This window comes from Arvicola amphibius, chromosome 2 (genome assembly GCF_903992535.2).
Source record: "Arvicola amphibius chromosome 2, mArvAmp1.2, whole genome shotgun sequence".
In the NCBI taxonomy this organism is placed as follows: domain Eukaryota; kingdom Metazoa; phylum Chordata; class Mammalia; order Rodentia; family Cricetidae; genus Arvicola; species Arvicola amphibius.
This window is the reverse complement of record NC_052048.2, coordinates 163141639-163162456: the sequence shown is the minus strand read 5'-3', so window position 1 is coordinate 163162456 and position 20818 is coordinate 163141639. Positions and strand designations below refer to the sequence as shown.

The 20818-nt window shown below is 34.9% G+C and overlaps 1 protein-coding gene across 1 annotated transcript in view; it reads right to left on the bottom strand.

The window, feature by feature from the left end:
- Positions 1–20818, bottom strand: part of Foxp2 (forkhead box P2) — a 508049-nt gene that overhangs the window by 339108 nt on the left and 148123 nt on the right. The window contains 1 exon segment of the mRNA XM_038318756.1: positions 4265–4355. The gene's annotated coding sequence lies outside the window, so the exon portion shown is untranslated.

The window sequence follows — 20818 nt, the reverse complement described above, 5'->3', positions numbered from 1 at the left end:
TCCTTTTTGTCAGTATAATAATTATAAATTTTATGTAATAAATTATTCAAATTTTAAATTTGGAATTGCTATAAGGAGACAAACACATGAACCTAACTCCCAAATATGTGTCTCCAATTAATTTATCCTTCCTGTAATACCTCTGGTCCTAGGACTGATAAGTCTATAAATGCCCAAAAATAAAGGCTTCTCAAAATACACCGCCCTATTATGGTCAGTCTCTGGCATTATGCATATGCATTATTTACAGCAATGTGTGGTTAATGTTCACTTAGACCTGTGGAAACAAGGCCTGCCACTACAATCATGACTGCGCCTTAATTAGCAAGTTTCAGAAGCAGTTTTGGGAACTGTACAAGAAATTAAATTCTCTTCTCGGAAGGGATTCACTATTGTTCCAAATAATTTTTCTCATGATTCATTAATAATCTACTGATAATTCCTCCTTTATTTTATTTATTTATTTACTTATTTTTATTTACTTATTTTAATCAGAGCAAACATAAAGTTAATAATGGAAACTTAGTAAGAACTATGTAGAGTGGGAGGGGCTCGAAAAGCCTGTTCTGGCTAGTTATATGTCAACATAGCTAGAGTCATCTCAGAGGAGGGAACTTCAACTGAGCAAATGCCTCCATACGATCCTGTTGTAGACAGCCCTAATATACATTTTCTTAGTGTTTTATGTGGGATTGCCAGTCTTTGGTGGGTGCTCCACACCAGGGCTGATGGTCCTGCAATCTTTTTTAATGTAACCTTAGCAAATCATGAGGAGCAAGTCTGTAAGCAGCACTTCTTCATGGTTTCTGCCTCCAGGTTCCTATATAGTTTGAGTACTTCCTTGGTTTTCATCAAAAGAATGTGATGATTCAGGATATGTCAGCCAATTAAACCTTTCCTCTCCATGTCACTTTTGGCTATGATATCTCATCACAGAAACAATGAGCCTAACTAGGACAGTAATTGGTACCAGGAGTGAGGTATTTCTGTAACAGACGTAATTATACTATTTCTCGTAGGACTGTAGAAGGACTTTGAAACTTTTGGCTAAAAATCCATTGCATGTTGAAAGTTCTATAGTCAACAGAATTAGAGCTGACAAGACAATGGCATAAGAACTGCAGTTGATGGAGGCCTGACTTGAAATGTTTAGAAGAAATTTTAAAGGCTCAATTGGAGCCATTTACTAATTTGAATTAAGAATCTCTGGTTCTAGTCAATTGGAACTAAAGAACCATTCACAATTAACAAATGCCTCGGAACACTGAAGTAAAATCTTTGCTTTACTGGGACAAATGATGCTGGTTAGCTGGAGTTGAAAAATTACCAGTGATTAAGAAGAGATGAGCATCACTGAGGTTTAATACTCTGGAGTATTTCCTCAGAGGTAGCAAACAGACTGTGGTTCAGAAGCAGTCAAGGATGTATATTGTGCTGGAAATTGAATTTGGTAGTTTAAGAGTCACTCGGGGAGTGCTGGTTTGGAAGGTATGAAGGAGATCAAGGAGATCATGGGAGGTTTGGCAGTGAGAGAGGACAGAAGAGTCTACCAGAAAGTGCAGCCTTAAGATCAGGTGAAGCACAAGGATTGAATGGGACATGCAGGCAAGTTGAGGTTCAGCACCATGGAAAGAGACTACCTACATGAGGTTCTTGATGAAAGTGCAGACTAGTTACAGAAGGAGACCCCAACATTTTGAAGATGACAGCAAGACTGGATCACTGCTAAGGGCAGCAGAGGTGATGGAGTGGAGCCAACCTGCACAAAGGTGATAGACTACATGTTCTGTGGCAAGCACTTAGGAGGAGCCCAGAAGATCATGAGCAAATCCCAGTCATTGAACACTGACTGATTTATACTGATAGAGTGGATTTTGCTTTGTTTAGGACTCTTTCCTGGATATTCCCTTTTGGAATAAGGAAGTATTTATTTTGCTTTTATAGGAATACATAGCTGATAAACTTTGAATTTTAAAGAAATTTTTTATTGTTAAAAAGACTTTGGTTTTTTAAAGAGATAGAATTTTAATGTGTTTGAATGTGTAAAAACTTTTAAGTTTTAAATGTTTTTATATTGTAATATTTATCAATATGAGATACTGGACATAAACAACGAGGAAAGTTTATTGTTAAATAATGTTGTACTGGTATGTCAACAGGAACAAAGACCCTTATTTTAATGTAAATCCAATTATCTCCTCTCCCATACAAGTAAATATTTTTAAAAAGAGAATGTAAGCATTATTATCAAGAGTAATCATAAAGATGGAGTATGTCAGTTTTACCATTAACTTCACTGTGACCACTAATATCTCCTACCACAAAAAACTTAGATGTTAGAAAAGCATGTGGTCTATTTTCATTATCAAGTATGTGCTATGAATCCTGGGTAAATTACTTTTGCAAATCATGCGGGCTCCTTGTTTTTTCCATGCTTACCAAATGAAGATTATAGTCTCAGCCCCACTTTCATCATAAAGATAATTAACGAGAATATGGTGTTAAAACTGGTCATATCACTTTGAAAATCATAAATTCTGGCTAAATGTCAAGTCATTTCCTTCTGTGTTTGGCAAAGTGACAAAGTTGATACAATAACAACTGCGTAATCATAGGTAAAGCAGAAAATAAAATAACTGGGAAGTATTTAACTATAATTAACGCAGTTGACATAAATCCCTCAGGGGAGTTATGGTGGTTCTATCTTGAGAAAGGTATAGAAATGCGGAAGCCAATTACACAAAAATGAGGTCCTGAAGCTCGCCAGTGACAAAGAGAACCCAATAAGGAATATTTGCGAAGAAGTCCAGAAAAATGATTCCCTTCCCTTTGTGGGCTTTCTTTCAAAACACAGGAGCGGGGGTTAAACATTGACTTACCAAATAGAATGTTGTAAAAAAAAAAAAAAAAAAAAAAACAATCCTCACTTAACTTTTGTTTTATGCTGGGCATGGTAAAATAAGTTTTAATCCCAGCACTTGGGAAACAGAGACAGGGGATCTCTGTGCGTTTGATATCAGCCTGCTCTATATAATGAGTTCCCAGAGAGCCTGAGCTTTATAGTGAGACCCTGCTAAAAAAATAAAATAAAAATAATGTAAATTTTGCATCTCCAATGTAAGTAGAACAAAGCATGATTAGCTTCCAGGATTATTAGAGATTTGTCCCATTTAAGAGAGTCTGGCTTTGGAGTTGTTTCTTTTACACACACACACACACACACACACACACACACACACGCGTGCACACACACACACACATTATATATAATCAGTTACTTGAATATAATTGGTTATCTGAATAAGAGCACAATGAAACCATAAACCCAACTTTACATAAATATTAGAGATTGAAAGTCATTCATATTGGCTTTGTAAATATCAAGGCAAACTATGACAAAATGTAAAGATATATGATTTCACTAAGGAAATAAATCCGTCCTAAGTAGTCAGATTCTTTTTTTAAAATATTTATTTATTTATTTATTATGTATACAATATTCTGTCTGTGCGTATGCCTGTACGGCAGAAGAGGGCACAAGACCCCATTACAGATGGCTGTGAGCCACCATGTGGTTGCTGTGAATTGAACTCAGGACCTTTGGAAGAGCAGGCAATGCTCTTAACCTCTGAGCCATCTCTCCAGCCCCAGTAGTCAGACTCTTTAGTATTAAATGTTAGTTAGAACTGGTCCAAATAAAGTTTATGACATAACACATATTTTAAAGAGGAAATTGCATTGCTATTTTATCGGCTACCTCACAGTTTTCTCAGCATGTTTGGCTTCCCTGACAAAGTCAATATGCATTTAAATTAAATAATACTAGGTCATGGAAAAAAATAGCAGTACAGTGTTTGTGTGTGTGTGTGTGTGTGTGTGTGTGTGTGTGTGTGCATGCATGCGTGTGAATGCACACACACATGGACTAATGGACAATGTACATAGACAAATACACATGGGCTTACACAGCATTACATGCCTACTAGTAATACTGAATACCAACTCTTGGAGTCCAGCACAACGTTAGCAAATTCTTGCTAAATCATGTCCTTTCAACAGTTTGAACAACATTTCTACTTCCTTTGTGCTAATATTTAAAAAGTGAGAGCAAGTTGATAACAGAAAAGAAAAAGAAAGAAGGAGGGCTGGTCACATCAACAGTATTAAGTACCCACTTGGTTGCATCTTGGCACACATCTGTGGGCCATTATAAACTTTGTAAATATACCTAACCAAAACACTGAGGATCAAAATAAGCATTTACCTTTCTTTTCTCAATCTTCCACGCACCTTTCAAGTCAACCTTGGAATGGAATCCTAAGTACATTCAGCCCCAGCATCTCACTGGAAGAGCCCTGTGAGGAGAGATAAAGACCCGTAGTCACTTCTTTGAAAATTAGCCTTGAATTCATCATGATTAGTGCAATCATTAACCGAAACATAGGACATATTCACCCTCAAAACAGATTGGTTAATTCATTCATTATTTGGGACTCTCCAAATTAGTGTGAAATGCATTAGATATGCCTTCATTTTAAGAACACTAAATCTCATGGTGGGAGCTCCCAAGATGCCACGAGGTTCATATTTTATCCCCTCTTCTTATATAGACTGGGAAGGTTTAAACTTTTGGATGATTAAATTCTATAATTTATGAAATAAAAGTGTTTGTGTTATAAGATCCCAATAGAAAACATGACTGATTTCAATTGCCTCTTCAACACATACTTAATAAGCTATCTAGGCCTTTCCACAATTAACAAATTGGTAGTAATCATTTTCTCCTTTTAACACAATATGAGGGTTATTACTTCAATGGTTATTTGAATTTCTATTTTCCAACCCTATCTCCTACTCAGCCAATTTGTTTTCCTAGTTTCTTCCTCTTTAATCTGAAACATTTATCTAATAATATTTCTTTGACTAACTATACATGTTTAATAAAGATCCCCAACATTGTAGGCCTTCCTGTTACATAGATAGAAAATGTATTTTAATCCAAGCATCTAATCTAATTGATTGGTAATTATGACATAGAAAGCCTAACCAACTCCACATTTTAAATTGGAGGAAGACAGAGTACTGTGTTTGATAAGCTATGTCTGACCATAGCACTGAAGTGGTTTTAGTGGCATAATGTGCTATTTCTGCTGAGAATCTGGACATTACTATTTTAAAACAATATTTCCAAATATTATAAGATAAAGAAACCTTTATCCATCAAAACCATAACAGTATGAAGGACTGGTTACTACTTATTCTGTTTGAGTTACAGTGGCAATTAACCAGTGTTGCCGTGACTCTTCCCAGGAGTCACTGGTATTCCACAGGGCCATAAGTTTTCTCCAGATTATAATTCAAAACCATCTGGATAAATACAAGAATTGCAGCTGGGCGGTGGTGCACGCCTTTAATCCCAGCACTCGGGAGGTAGAGGCAGGCGGATCTCTGAGTTTGAGGCCAGCCTGGTCTACAAGAGCTAGTTCCAGGACAGGTTCTAGAAACTACAGGGAAACCCTGTCTCAACTCCCCCCCCCCAAAAAAACAATTGCAGTAGACTTATGACATAAATAGTAAGGTAACTACAGTCTTTTAAATTCTACTATTTGCTATTCTTTCTGTTTTCTGAATTCTTCTCAGTATTAAGATCTTACACAAACACAGGAATACTCTATAATTCAGTCCTTATGCTATTGTTTCCTCCATAATTATTTTGTATGACACCAAAGTATATTGATTTCTTATTAAAATGCAGAGGTCTAGATCAGTTTTTCTATGCATATTGGATTTTTTCTTATGTTCATAGTTTCCAATTTTCCAAAACAATCTATTAATTTTTCCAGTTGTTTGATAATAGTGATTCGGGTAATCTGTATAAAACAAATAATCTTAGGCTTCTGAGGAATATTCTTTTGTAGAACGCATATAGTATATAAATTACTTAAAATAATACATAGTTTCTAAAATACTGAAGGGCTTAGAAGAAATTCTACAGTAGCTTGTTTAGTTTTCATTAGGCATTCACATGAGATCAATATGATAACATCAATCCTTTGTAGAGATACTGCAAACAGGAAAATAAAAAGGTAAAATTTGAGGATAAAGGTTATTCTTTCTCATAGGCGGGTGAGGAGATGAGAGGGATCAAGGAAGAGAGGGGAGGGGAAAGGTAATCAAAATATATTGTATGTATAAAATTTAAAAGGGGGGAATAGAAAAAGTTGTGTTTGCAAAGGTTCAATGCCATGAAGTTGCACACAAAAGAAAATGCTCATGGAGGATTATAATACTGATTCTGATCGTCACAGTACGAACAAAAAAGGCCATGAGTGTTTATCTTTTAGCACCTTTTTGTGCTATGAATCTAGACTACTCTCAGGGATTCCAGGTGATCAAGAACTATGTGTTGTATAGGTCCATGACTCTATGAACAAATAAAAGTTGAACAGGTGTGAGAATTTAAATAAATCTTAGGTAGAATACCCTTTGAAACAGAAAGGAGCGGGACACTTAGGTAATCGGTCCTTGTAGAATTGAGAGGGAAATGGTAAGAAAAACAGTGTGTCCTTTATGGATGAAGAAACCTTGAGTGAAGAGTGCAGTTACGATTTCCAAACACCTGTAGAAGTAGATGTGCAGGAACCGAACTCACACCTCCAGCTCTCAGTCCAAACCACTTCCTGGGGTGTCAGGTGTCCATGTTACAGAAAAAAATATTCTTCCTCCCCTAAGAGCTACACATAACCCAAAAGATCAAACGCACTTTTTCTGTGCCTCTCCTTTCTATGCAAATATCCATGAGACCTCCGCTCCTCCCAAAACTGAGTAAACATGATGAAGAAAGTATCTTCTCTTTTGCATTGTTTTTTCCCACCAACTCATCGTCTCTCACCTACAAAAGATTCTTCCATGCACATAACCATCATCTTCATTTGATACCCTGATATTAATCAAAATGATACATCCATGTGTGGAATGTGCTGTTTTGCTGTACAAAGGGCAGACAGAACATGTTGTAATCAGAGAAAAACAGCATGAGAGATAGAGAATAGAAATTAATGTAATGAAGTGGTTATACGAGCTCAGAATTCAAGCAGATAGTTGAGACAGGAACATCAGCCCTATACCTCAGCTCTACCACTCACAACAAGTCTGTCCCCCATATATATATATATATATATATATATATATATATATATATATATAGAGAGAGAGAGAGAGAGAGAGAGAGAGAGAACTATTTTATATGAAACTGGAGGGGAAACTAATTTTGGAAATTACCCAAATGACCAGTGAGCAGGGGAAAGTGAGATGAAAAGACTGAAAATATGAACAAAATAAATTTCTCTATCATAGCATCATAATGAAATTCATCACTTTGATTATTATCTTAAAAGTAAAATCATGGAACTAAGGAGTGCGTGAATTAGTAGAGCTCTCATTATTGTGCCTTCTCTTTGGACTGTTTGAGCTCTGTTGAATTGACTTGTCCAGTCATGATGTGATTGTTTTTGGTTTTGGTTTTTTGAGACAAGGTTTCTCTGTGTAAATTTAGAGCCTGTCCTAGAACTAGCTCTTGTAGACCAGGCTGGCCTTGAGCTCACAGAGATGCATCTGCCTCTGCCTCCTGAGTGCTGGGATTAAAGGCATGCACCACCAATATACATATATATATATATATGTATATATATAGATATAGATATAGATAAATATTTTTATTATATTTTATTTTGTTATCATTGATTGTTATCTCTTATAAGCCTGTTCTTGGTGTGAGACAATGATCTACATTCTATCAATTATATTTTATATAAACATTGATTGGCCAGTAGCCAGGCAGGAAGTATAGGCAGGACAACCAGACAGGAAGTAGAGGAAGGTCATTGAGAACAGGAGAATTCTGGAAAGAAGGAAGCCCATTCCTCTGCAGTCCTGGCCCAGCCACAGAAGAAGCAAGATGTGACTGCCTCACTGAATACCAAGTCACATGGCTAATACAGATAAGAATAATGGGCTAATATAAGTTATAAGAGTTAATAAGAAGCCTGAGCTAATGGGCCAATAAGTTTATAACTAATGTAGATCTCTGTGTGATTTCTTTGGGACTTAATGATTGTGGGAACCAGGCAAGACAGAAAATCTCAGACAACATTTTCTAATGAAAGACATAAAGGGAGTGTATCTGGATGGAGGGGAGGTGGAGGAAACTGGGAGGAATAGAACAGGGGGAAACTATAATCAGGATATATTGTATGAGAAAAGAATCTATTTTCAATAATGGAAAAATAATTTTAAAGGAAAAATAATTAAGTATTTTTTTCAAAAGATGCTGAAAAGATGTGCATTATCCATTGTCTTAATATAACATAGCACAATGTTACTTTTTAGTTTGGAATTTCTAATAAAATTAACTAGGAACAAGCATTTTGGAGTTCATTGAGTAACTACTTTAAAAATCAGTATGGCAGTTTCTCAGAAAATTGGGAATCAACCTACCACAGAATCCAGCAATACCACTCATGGGGATATACCCAAAAGATTCACAATCATACTACAAAAGCATTTGTTCAAGTATGTTTATAGCAGCACTATTTGTAATAGCCAGAACTTGGAAACAACCTAGGTGCCTCTCAACCAAAGAATGAATAAAGAAAATGCAGTACATTAGAGGAAAAAACAAAGACATCTTGAATTTTGCATGCAAATGGATGGAAACAGAAAACACTATCCTGAGTGAGGTAACCCAGACCCCAAAAGATGAATATGGTAAGTACTCACTCATAAGTGGAGATTAGCTATAAACAAAGGATATTGAGCCTATAATTCATGACTTAGAGAAGCGAAGTAATATGTGAACCCAAAGAAAAACATATATAGATCCACCTGGAAATTGGAAACAGACAAGATCACCTAACAAAATTGGGAGAAAGAGGATGGAGGGAGAAGAGAAGGTAGAAGAGGAAGAGTAGGGAAGAAGGGGAGGACTGAGGAGAACTTGAGGAAATGGGATAGTTGAGATGGAGGACGGACAGAGATAAGAGCAAGTAAAGAGATGTCTTGATTGATGGAGCATATTATAGAGTTAGCAAGAAACCTGTCTCTAGAGAAATTCCCAGGAATTCACAGGATGACCCTGCCTAACAACCTAACCAATAGAGGCGAGGGGGCCCAATCTTGAATCGCCCTATAATTAGACTGATGATTATCTTAAATATTACCATAGAACCTTCATTCAGCAACTGATGGAAACAGAGGCAGAGACCCACATTGAAGCACTGGACTGAGCTCCCAAAGTCCAGTTGAAGAGTGGAAGGAATAAGAATATGAGCAAAGAGGTTCAAGACCATGATGGGTTCACCCACTGAAACAGTTTACCTGAGCTAATAGGAGCTCACCAACTCCAGCCAGACTGGGAAGGAACAAGCATAGGACCAAAGTAGTCCCTCTGAATGTGGTTAACAGTTGCATAACTGGGGCAGACTGAAGGGTCACTGGCAGTGGCTCCAGGATTAATCCCTACTGCATGTACTGGCTTTTTGAAACCTTATTCTCTTTGGATGTATACTTTGCTTAGCCTAGATATAGTAGGGAGGGTCTTGGACCTCCCACAAAGCAATGTGCCTTATCCTCTCTGAGTATTAGATGTGGGTAGGGTGGAGGGTATGTGGAGGGAATTGGAGAAGGGGAGGAGGGGAGAGAGTGGGAACTTGAATTGGTATTTTTTAAAAAAAATCTAATAAATTTTTAAAAAGTTAATCATGTGACTTTAATATTATCTTAATTTGAAAGAAATTTTAGGTTTTGTGGTTATCAATATATAGACTTGACATGATAAAAACTATGAAGCATATATAAACATACAGGCATACATACTGACTGGAGTTTAGTGATTTGAGATTTCCTCTGAGTTTTATTCTCAAATTAGTCTCTGTCATTCAAATAGAATGAATGACAGTGAAGTCAGAAAATCACTGATATATAAGAAGAGTTTCTCCATTTTATAACAAACAAAAAATGCACTGCCATTTATCCACATTGGACAAAACATATATACAAATGAGTACACCTAATTTTGACCCTCTTGAACAGCACAGGGATATAAGACAATAAAGAAATGATATTTCAGGTATCACCATATCCCTGTCAAAACATTAATGAGATCAATTCAGAGACATTGAGGTAAAATAAAAGTACATCTTGAGAGAGAAGTTTAGGTGAATGCTGATTGATTTGTTTGCAGCTCAAACATTTATTGAAAGGTGAGACTGTTTCATTTACCAACATTGCATACACTTGTTACATTTTTGTAGGAGTACAATGAAAATATTTAAATGTATATTTTAGAATTACTTTTTTGTCAAAAAAGTAAAAATCATAATTAAATCTATAAACAAGACAATATTGTTACTAACATGAGAGGTGAGCAAGCAGACTATATAAAAAGGAACTGTGCTATGGCAATTAATTTCAGAATTCTACTGTCTCGGTCTTTACTCAGAGAAAATGTAAGGGTTCCCTAGTAGAGCAGCATAAAAATGAATTGTCATGTGTACATAAAATGTGCAAAATACTTTAAATTATAATTCCAAATATCACAAAGCTCTTTAGTTCTTTCAGTCCTTGTTGCTCTGGACACCTGCTATGTATAAAGCTTGTGGTTGGATGAAAACAGAGAAAAAGACACTCTTCCTATTGACTGGGCTTGAGGGTATGGTCTGTATGAAGGAAGTATACATTTCAGTGAATAATATTTGCCCAAGGTAAGAATAGATAGTGTAAATATGATGCAAGAAATAGAATTGAGCTGTGATAATACTAAATATAATATCAATTTGACACATTGAAAACAGCAATTATTAATGATCAGGAAGAGAATATGGCATATATGTGAGAATCACAACCAATTCTGAATTTTCTTGAAACAACAAAAAGAACTCCTACAGACTTAAAAGTGAAGACTTAAGCGTGTCTCTGTTTTCTCTAAGTTTTGTAAATACTACATGAGCTTCCCAAATTGGAAGTCATTGAAAGCTACAAAAAGGTTTAGCAAAATAACAGGCTTAATTCTGTCAATATGCATAAGACATAGTGGTAATTTGAGGAAACTGTCTATGAAGCCCCTTTCTTGATTCCAGAGCTTCTTTGACATCTGTTTAAACACAGAGAACCTAAGAAAAAAATCTTCAGATCTAAGGAAAAAATCTTATAGTCTACATAAGAAAACTTTGATCATTAGCATAAGACATTTTCCTTTGAGATAATGATAGTGATAAATATTTTATAAGGTGGACAGGCCTAGATGACTTGAGATTTCAAGTTTAGTCTACCACATGCTAAAATAACTGATTCCCTAACTGCTTCTCTGGGAGGTTTATAGTCTAAATCTCTGCCATTTTCTCAGCTTCTATCACAATAAAATGTGTTCACAAATAGGAATTTTCCACCACCTAGTGATGTTTGAGATAACATTTTCAATAATAAAATTGGCACATAATCATTCATGGCATAGTATTTGTTTAGTTAATGCTGCATTGATATTAAAGTTTTGAATTTAAGAAACTCTGACTTCTACTATCCCCACCTATTTACTTCATGCCTCCCCTTCCTCCATTGACTATTTGTCAGAGTTCTACTAACAGTGAGCTGCCTTCTCTAACTAACTCAAACTCCTCAACAAAACAAATTTCATGGCTTGGATATGAAAGGTACCCCATTGACTCATATGTTGAGAGCTCAATCTCAAGTTGACGGTACAGTTGAAAGCAAACTGGATTCTGAAAATAGTATCTTTATTTATGGATTACTCTGTTGATGAATTTGCAGTTGAAAGGGCTTCTATGAAGTAGCAAAAAACTGAAGAACGTAGATTGTGGAGGACGTACTTTGAAGGTTGTGTTTTACTTTTAAATCTTTCTTCTTTGTTCTCTTTCCTGGCTATCATGAAGTGGGCATATCTCTCTGACTCACCTTTCTGCCATGATGTTCTCCCATGGACCTAACAGCAATGAATTATAGACTAAAACTTCAGTGACAATGAGCAAAAGTACAAATCTTTGCTCCTTTTTGTTTCTCTCACCTGTTCTGTACAAGTGATAAAAATTAAAATACTTAGTCAAAACACGTTTTTATGTAAAACACAAACCACTGTCATGAGCTTAAGTTGTGCTTTAAATGAATGATGATAATATCCAAAATACTGCAAGAAGATATTCAGATTATATTGTAACTATTAGGAACTTACAGTAATTATAAAGTTATATAGTGTAATTTGAAAGTGAACTTGAACTTGATGTTAGTGCATATTGCCAACTCTAGGATAACAGCAAAAATGCAATTACAATAGAATTTTGTAATAGAAATGTCTAATATTCTAAGTTAACTTTCTTATTTACTAAAAGAAAACAACTAGTATTTGAAGTTAAAACATCAAAACATTCATGTTATCTCCCTTTAAAACAAGAAACTTGGATATAACTTTAACCATCTATATACAGTATCTCATAAAAACCACAAAAGTAATGTTTAGCTTGCCTTAAAGCTCTAAAATGTGCTTTTTGTGAGTTGTCACCTATGGTGAAGTAAATTCTGCTCTTGTCAATTACCTCAATAAAACTCATTGGTTCACAAAATAAAAAAAAATCAAAGAATATCTAAATAGGTAAATTTTCCATGTCTATGGTTAGGCACATGCAATATCGACAGGATGTCTTCCTTTTGAAATTTATGAATTCAGTTCAAAACCAGCAAAAAAATTTCAGCACATGACTGTTGCGGATACTGACAAACTGATTCTGAATTTGAAAGCAAAGGCAAAATCCTAAAATAGGCATCACTGTATCAAGGAAAGTTCAGAAACTCAAAGAGTACTACTTCAAGGCACTCACTAAAGTTCAAGTAAGAAAGACAGAAAGGTATCAGTGAAAGAAAAGATCAACAGAACAGAATAAAGGTTGCAAAAATAGAATCACACAAATATAGTCAACTGATATTTGACAAAGGAGCAGAGGTGGGTCTTTTCAAAAAAATGGTATGAAAAACTGGAAAAATATGAATCTACACATACATCTTCCACCTTTCACAAAAGTTTACTCTGAGTGAATCATCCACCTAGGTGTAAAATTCAAAGTCTCAAGAATACCAGAAAATAGTGGAAGGGACAGGGAAGTAACTTTGTTTACATAGATGACTTCTAAGCTACAACCGCAAAGGCAAGACTATATACTTTATAAGCTGGACATTACCCAAAGTCAAAATTTTCCACTTTATAAAAACACTGTTAAGACAATGAGAACATGAACTATGTTAGGAGAAAATAACTGCTCAAACAGACTTATTTCATAAAGGATATATATTCCAAACAAGCAAAGGATGCTTATGTATCATTTTTAACTAAACAGAAAGAAACATCATCATTTTAAAATTTAGCAAGGCACCACAAACAACTAAACAACAACAACAAAAGACAAATTTTGTAGCTACCAAGCAAATGCATGTGACGATATGTGCTCCACATTTTGTATAATGGATGAAACGAGATTAAGTAAAAATTAAAGAAAAATGAAATTACTACATCTGTTGGAATGACCAATCTCATATCAAGAAAGCTCAAAAGGTTCAAAAATGTGAAGTTGAAGGAATTTTCGGCAATTGAGGTGGGAAAGCAATAGATCACCACTTTGGAAGACAATCCAGCAGTTTCTTATAAATTAAGCATTCATTCACTGTGTTACCACCCAGCAATTTCCCATTAGTATTTATCCAAGTGAATCAAAAACTTATGTGCAAATGGAAACCTGAGTATAGATAATTATGCAGGGTTCATTCATGGTTGCTGAATTTGGAAACAGTCAATATATCTTTCAACATGTGAGTAGGCAAATATTTGACTTATACAATTGAGTAATATCACTAATAACCAAGAGACCCAATCAACATTAGATTGTCTGGAAATTTCCTCTACCAAAGAAAATAGTCCATTTTCAAAAAGTGTATCCTCAGGCAAATTCTTAGGAAAAGGGCAGAAAGCAGTCACATTCTTTAACACAAGAACGGTCTACAGCTTAGTTATTAGCATTGCTGCCTTCTGACACATCTTGATCTGGGTATTTGTAGTCTACACGTCTCTCTGCACATCCTGCACTTGCCTACTAGCACACCCGTTAGCTCTTGTTTAAGACCAAATATTCAAATGCTTTTATGTCCAAATCCCAGTCCTCTACAGTCTTCCAAACATTAGTGTGCTCAGGGCCATCACAGTTATAACCCACTTCCTTGTGCCATCATCTGTTTTAGTTACTTCTATGTTGATTTGATAAAACACCATGAGCAAAGCAAGCTATACAGCAAATGTCAAACTGGTTTTGTGGCTTCAGAAGGTTACAGTCTATGACAGTCAAGTAAATGCATGGTGAAAGAAAAGCATTTTGAAATCTAAACGTCCAGTCCTAGGTACAAGCCATCTTCTACATCTTCCAATTCTTTACAAGCAGTTCTGTCACCTAGAGACTAAGTATTCAAATATATGAACCTATGCGGTTACTCTCATTTAAACCACCACAGCACATTAGTAGGAACAATGTTAATTTCCTTGCATTTAGACTGATCACTAATTTGACAGCCCGTTTCAGATGTGGTTTTCTTTTTTGTTGTTGTTGTTGCTCATTTTAGAGAACTTTAACACTTGTCAAACTTTAGATTTAGTTCATGGAAGGTAATGTGAAAGGGCTCACTGAACTACCATCGTGGAAACAGAAAATAAAGTTTATGACACAGACTATGTACCATAAACTTAAATACTTAAGAAGTAAACGAATAGAAGGACATTGTTTTCAGAACACATTATTCTAGACAATAGACAGTGAGATACCATAGCTAGTCCACTAGGATTTCAAAATCAAGCTTTAATTTATTCACTCATTTATATAATTTAGTAGAACAATAAAAAAATTAAAGTAAAATTTAAAACCAAAACACCATGTATAGAAACTATATAATAATAATATCATCCTTTTTACTCTAAGTAAAAAAAGCTTTCCTTACAAATATTTTAATTATAAACAATTCTTTATTATATCTCTATTCAACCTATAAACAGCATGACTTCCTTTCAATTCACTGATATTTCTTTACAAATCTACATTGGCCTTTTTATCTTCCCCCAATTGAAAGCTCTAATTCAGGTCAAACTTTGTTTCTTCTTGGCATCTTATACATAAAGTATGTGCTGCATTTGTTTATTATTTCAAATATCTATTTTAAATCATATGAAATCTTGAATGATAAGTATGCATTTATGGAGTATTATCCAGAACAAGGGAATTCAAAGTTATATAATCAGCAGGTAATATACATAAACATATTGGACTAATTATTTTGTACAAAACTTGATATGTTTACTTGGTCTAACTTCTCCAAAACAAAATAATATTCCTTTCACGATGGTTGTCTATAATTTATTTATAATATAAATTCCATAAAACATACCTTAAATAAGTGAACTCTTCATTTCTCCAGCTTTTTCATGCTTCTTACAAGTCAGTACTCCAACTGAGCAGTGGGAATACGGCAATAATTTTATGCATACATACATAGGAGTTGCTGCTGTTGCTCATTCCTTCTTTATAAGCAGTAACAGTGACAGTTACTATACTAAAAGTGAATGACACACTGAGAGAGAGGCATATCTTTCAGGAAGCCTCGAGAGTCAGGCTATTCTTTCTTCACTTTTGCCTGTAAGGATTGTGGGTTTTGTCAATGATTGGAGAGAGCAGAGGCATGAATGAGGCAACCGGTGTGAGAACATCAGATACAATATCTCTAGATTACAGCCCCAGTGAAAGGGACATGACAAATCTTACATGCCTTGGCCTTTCTAAGGGCCCTGTAGCCTAAAATTGTATCTTACCTGAAGCAGAAAGTCTACATTGATACTTATGCAGCAGTTTTGAAAATGTGAGCATTTCTGTATTCAGTTTGGATTTTTAGTCTGAGTACTTGTTTGTCTAAATTTTTATCAAATATAAGAGTTATAATATTCATCCATGTAGCATATATTTGAATATTCATATCTACTTAATAGCTTTAAACCTATGTCCTATAGAGGAACAAAACTAAATAATAATACATAATTGCTATAATAACTTTTGTGAAAACATGCTACAGATTTACAAATTTGTATCCACTGCAGAACACATTAAATGGAATAGAGAATATGCATATAATGCAATAATATTAAGCCTTCCAAATAAGGAAATTATTATATGTGTTATAGCATGGGTGAATTCAGAAGATACTATGCTAAGTAACTAAAGTTCATCACTGTAGGACAGATGCTATATGACTGCTTATTTATGAAATATGTAGACTATTGAAATTAAAATATATCTGTAAAATGTTAGGAGTTTGAACAAGGAAGTAATTAGGACCTATTCTTTAAAGGGAAAATTGATGTGGGATTCCCCTCTGTATGCTGTGAATATGCTTTATTATATTGATTAATAAAGAAGCTCCTTTGGCCTATGGCAGGGCAGAATATAGCTAGGTAGAAAAACTAAACTGAATGCAGGGAGAAAGAAGGCAGAGTCAGGCAGATACCATGTAGCTGCCAAAGGAGAAAGATGAGAGAATCTTACTAGTAGGTCACAACCTCGGGGTGATACATAGATTAATAGAAATTGGTTAATATAAGATGTAGGAGCCAATGAGGAATACAACTGAGCTGTTGGACAAACAGTGTTGTAATTAATATAGTTTTGTGTGATTATATAGGTCTGGGAGGCCAGGAAACTGAAGTGTAGTCTCTGTTTAAAATGGTACCCACTGGCTGTGGTATGGACTCACATAGGACCTAAAAAAGCTTAAAAAAATAAAAAAGAGGACTTCTAGACCCACCAAAAAAAATAACAGGATCCAAGCACAGCTTTTTGGTAGCCACATATTTTTAGATAGGGTCTGTTTGCTGGCAGTGAGCAGAGGAATGGCTACTTTAAAGAGAAGGTTTGCTGACCCAACATTAGCAGAAAAAACTATTTAACTGCTGTAAGAAACAGCTTCCTGATTTGTGCTGGTGGCACAAGTGACTCGGGATATTTTGGGACGTTTTGTTACAGAGCAATTAAATGTGTTTGTGAGCAGCAGGTGGCATTAGTTTAATGGCAGCAACATAGACCCCCTGCATCCCTGGAACTTGGGCAGTGAACATGGCTCACAGAACTGGCAGTAAATGTACCTCCAACATATTGAAAGGCTGAGAGAGGTGGAGCCAACATGCAGGGCTGCAGCAACCACAGCACTTACCATTTTAAAATGCTCCTTGACAGAAAAGGATTTCAGAAACACAGTAGAACAGATTCAGACATGAAGGACCTCTAAATGAGACACGGTATGTTAAAAGAATGTGCATGGGCTTGGAAGAGAGTAAAAAGAGTGTAGACAGTTATAATATAAAAGAGTACAGATAGTCTCAGATCAAAGAAAGAAATATAATAAATAAATACTAAAAAGTAAGAGTAAAAGTAAGCTATATAAAGATGAAAATACACAAAGAGTCTGGATTATGTATATTACAGTGTTTATATTTTAAAGGTAACTTGACTTCAAATTTGAGTCTAAGGATATGTTAACCTTGGAAAAGAGGCTCTTCTTTTGTTTCCACAGAAGATAAGAACCTGTGGATTCTTTACATGCTAATTTGGTCTGATGAAACAAGATTCTCTGAAAGGTCTTTGTGAGCACTAAAAATACTTTGCCCAACAAACAGCAGAAAGGAGTTTAGAGAAAACTAGGCCCAAATTCCCAAAATGACTGTTTATAAATGTTTGTTTTTGTTTAAAGGAGAGTAAAATATAGAAATGATTAGTTTCATCAGTATGGGTCTTGATCTATTGATATAAATTTAAGGTCATTTTTTGTACTATTGTATGTATTTCTGTTTTTGATTGTGTTTGTGCAGCTCATTTAAAAATATAATGTGTATTTAAGAAATACAGGGGGCTGGAGAGATAGCTCAGTGGTTAAGAGCACTGACTGTTCTTCCAGATGGACCCAGGTTCAATTCCCAGCACCTACATGGCAGCTCGCAGCTGTTTGAAGATCCAGTTGCAGGGGATCTGACACCTTCACAACAATGTAAATAAATAAAGTTAAATAAAACATAAAAATATTTTTAAAAAGAAATAAAGTCATCTATAATAGTCAAACTGCGGACATGTAAGTTAGGTATTCTGGATTGACAGATATATTTCAGATGGATAGGTATCTTCAAACCTTTCTAAGACCTATGGAATATTTAATCTAAAATAGTTTAAGAACTTAGACTTTTAGCCAACAGAGACACATGTTTTCTTCTGGCAGCACCAATTACTTCAGAGAGGTTGATGGAAATTGAAGAAACTTGTTATGGAATTTGCTTTCAATGTGACAAGGCTAGTCATTTGGGCAAGAAACTGTTCTTGTATAGTCGGCTTGATGGTATGCTATGTGAACTGGACATGCAAAATGCACAGAAAACTGACTGCTAAACTTTCCAAAAGCTGGGATGGTCCTTAAGGGTTCCTGCTTCACAGAGGAAACTGCCAGACATTCTAAAGGCCATAGAAGAAAGTGACTAACAAACCGCTAATATAGGTAACATCTTCAAATTCCCTGCTTCACTGAAAAGACTGCCAGATATTATGGACATATAGACTGAAGATGAATGCCCCCACATTACAGAAGTACTTTGGGTGAGTGTCTAGATAGTGAATTGTCTCTCTCAATTCTCAAGTTTTGGAAGTAGCTTACAATGGACGTCCTACTTACTTAGGTAATATTATATCCTTCTGGCGTCTTTTATGGAATTAAAAACAGATAGTTACAGTTTACTGTAGTTATGATAAAAGATAAATTAGAAATGATTCTTTAGACTCACAAAGATAAAACAGATAAATATAATTTACCATATTAATGTTAAAAACCTTCCTTTTTATTTAGATAGAAAAGGAGAGATGATGTGGGATTTCCCTCTACATGCCATGAATATGCTTTTTTACTATTGGTTAAAAAAGAAATTGCTTTGGCCTATGGCAGAGCAGAATATAGCCAAGTGGGAAATACAAACAGAGATAGATAAAAACGGTGGTGGCACACGCCTTTAATCCCAGCACCCGGGAGGCAGAGGCAGGCAGATCTCTGTGAGTTCGAGGCCAGCCTGGTCTACAAGAGCTAGTTCCAGGACAGGCTCTAAAAAAGCTGCAGAGAAACCCTGTCTCAAAAAACCAAAAAAAGAAAAAAGAAAAAAAAGAGCAGACGGAATCAGGGAGATGCCAAGTAGCTGCCAAAAGAGAAAGACACCAGAACCTTACTGGTAGGCCACAACCTCATGGTGACACAAATCATTAAGATGCTCAAAAGTGTTTATTACAACCTCAGTCAGTACCTAAATAATTTTGTTGAATATATTAACCTAGCTGTTAAACAATTTAAAGAATTTAAACCATTTAAATAATTCTATCTACTAATCTAATAATTACTGAAAGCATAAAACATAACTTGATAAAAACAAATATTTTATTATACTATCTCACAGTTTAAAAAACTAAACTATGAATGAATGAGTGACTGACTGAATGAATAAGATCAACAAGAAAAAAGAAAAATATCTAGAAAGGCTTTATGAAACATTTAGAACCTGACCTAAGCTTAAAGATATGGATTATATTTAAACAAAGAATGAATAGAAAATCATGAGCTTATTTGTAGAAAATAATGAAAATAAAATGGTCATATAATATAGTAACCAAAGTTGTCAAGCGTACTCTTAGGTTACTCTTTTACTTTTAAACATTTTTAAGAACCTGCCAACCTAAACACTTTTGTTTGTTTGTATGGTTGATATCAACACTAACTTCTCAAGTCAGATAAATAAATCTTAATAACAGACATGTAAACATTTTACTAACCATCATATCAATGATAATCAAACATCACTTAAGGTTAAAAAAAAAGCCCTATAGGATCAATAGAAATTGTAACAAATCAGAAGACTATGTAGAATAGTATACTAAGAAGGATAAAATTGGAACTCTAAAGTAAAAACTGAAGTTGTATTTAAGAACAAGAAATAATGTCAGATATTTTAAGGAATGTGATCACTAAGTCATGAGCCAAGGATCTATAATAAAGAGATATATAAGCTGTACATAGTGGTTCACACTTAAAAACCCACATCTGAAAAAATACCATTGCAAGAAAATCGACACATCCTTAAGACCTTCTGTTACAAAGAAGTTAATAGATTAATTAATGAAAAGTGCCAAAATTAAAAAGCAATAAAAATGAATGTGAGGCAGTTCTAAAATCATACAGGAAGCCATTTGAGACTTTGATAATGAGAGAAAGGGAAAGGGGAGAGAATAAAAGAATGGCCATTGCTTAGATTGGAATACTAAGAAAATGAACTGCTGATAAGCAAAAACCAAAGAAAGGAGGGGAATGACAGCAGAATAATATTTCAGAGATATTTTCTTGTCAGTTCAGATACATTACGTCAGGAATTGACAAAGTTGTTTTGCTTTTTTACTTCCTTTGCTTCTTCCTGTCTTATGTGTCTTCTCTTATAGTACCAACTGGGTAGGAATCAAATGATGCTGACAGTTGGAATTAACTGATTTTACCATTTCAGAACATAGTACCAAAGCCTGCTTTTACCTTAATAAAAGTGGATATTGTCACCATTATTGACTTCTTCATTAACCAGAACTATATAGTCTTAATATTCTACTCTGAGCCTTTCCATGGAAAACTCAGAGCTACCATCAAGCCATCCCATCTCTATCTTATA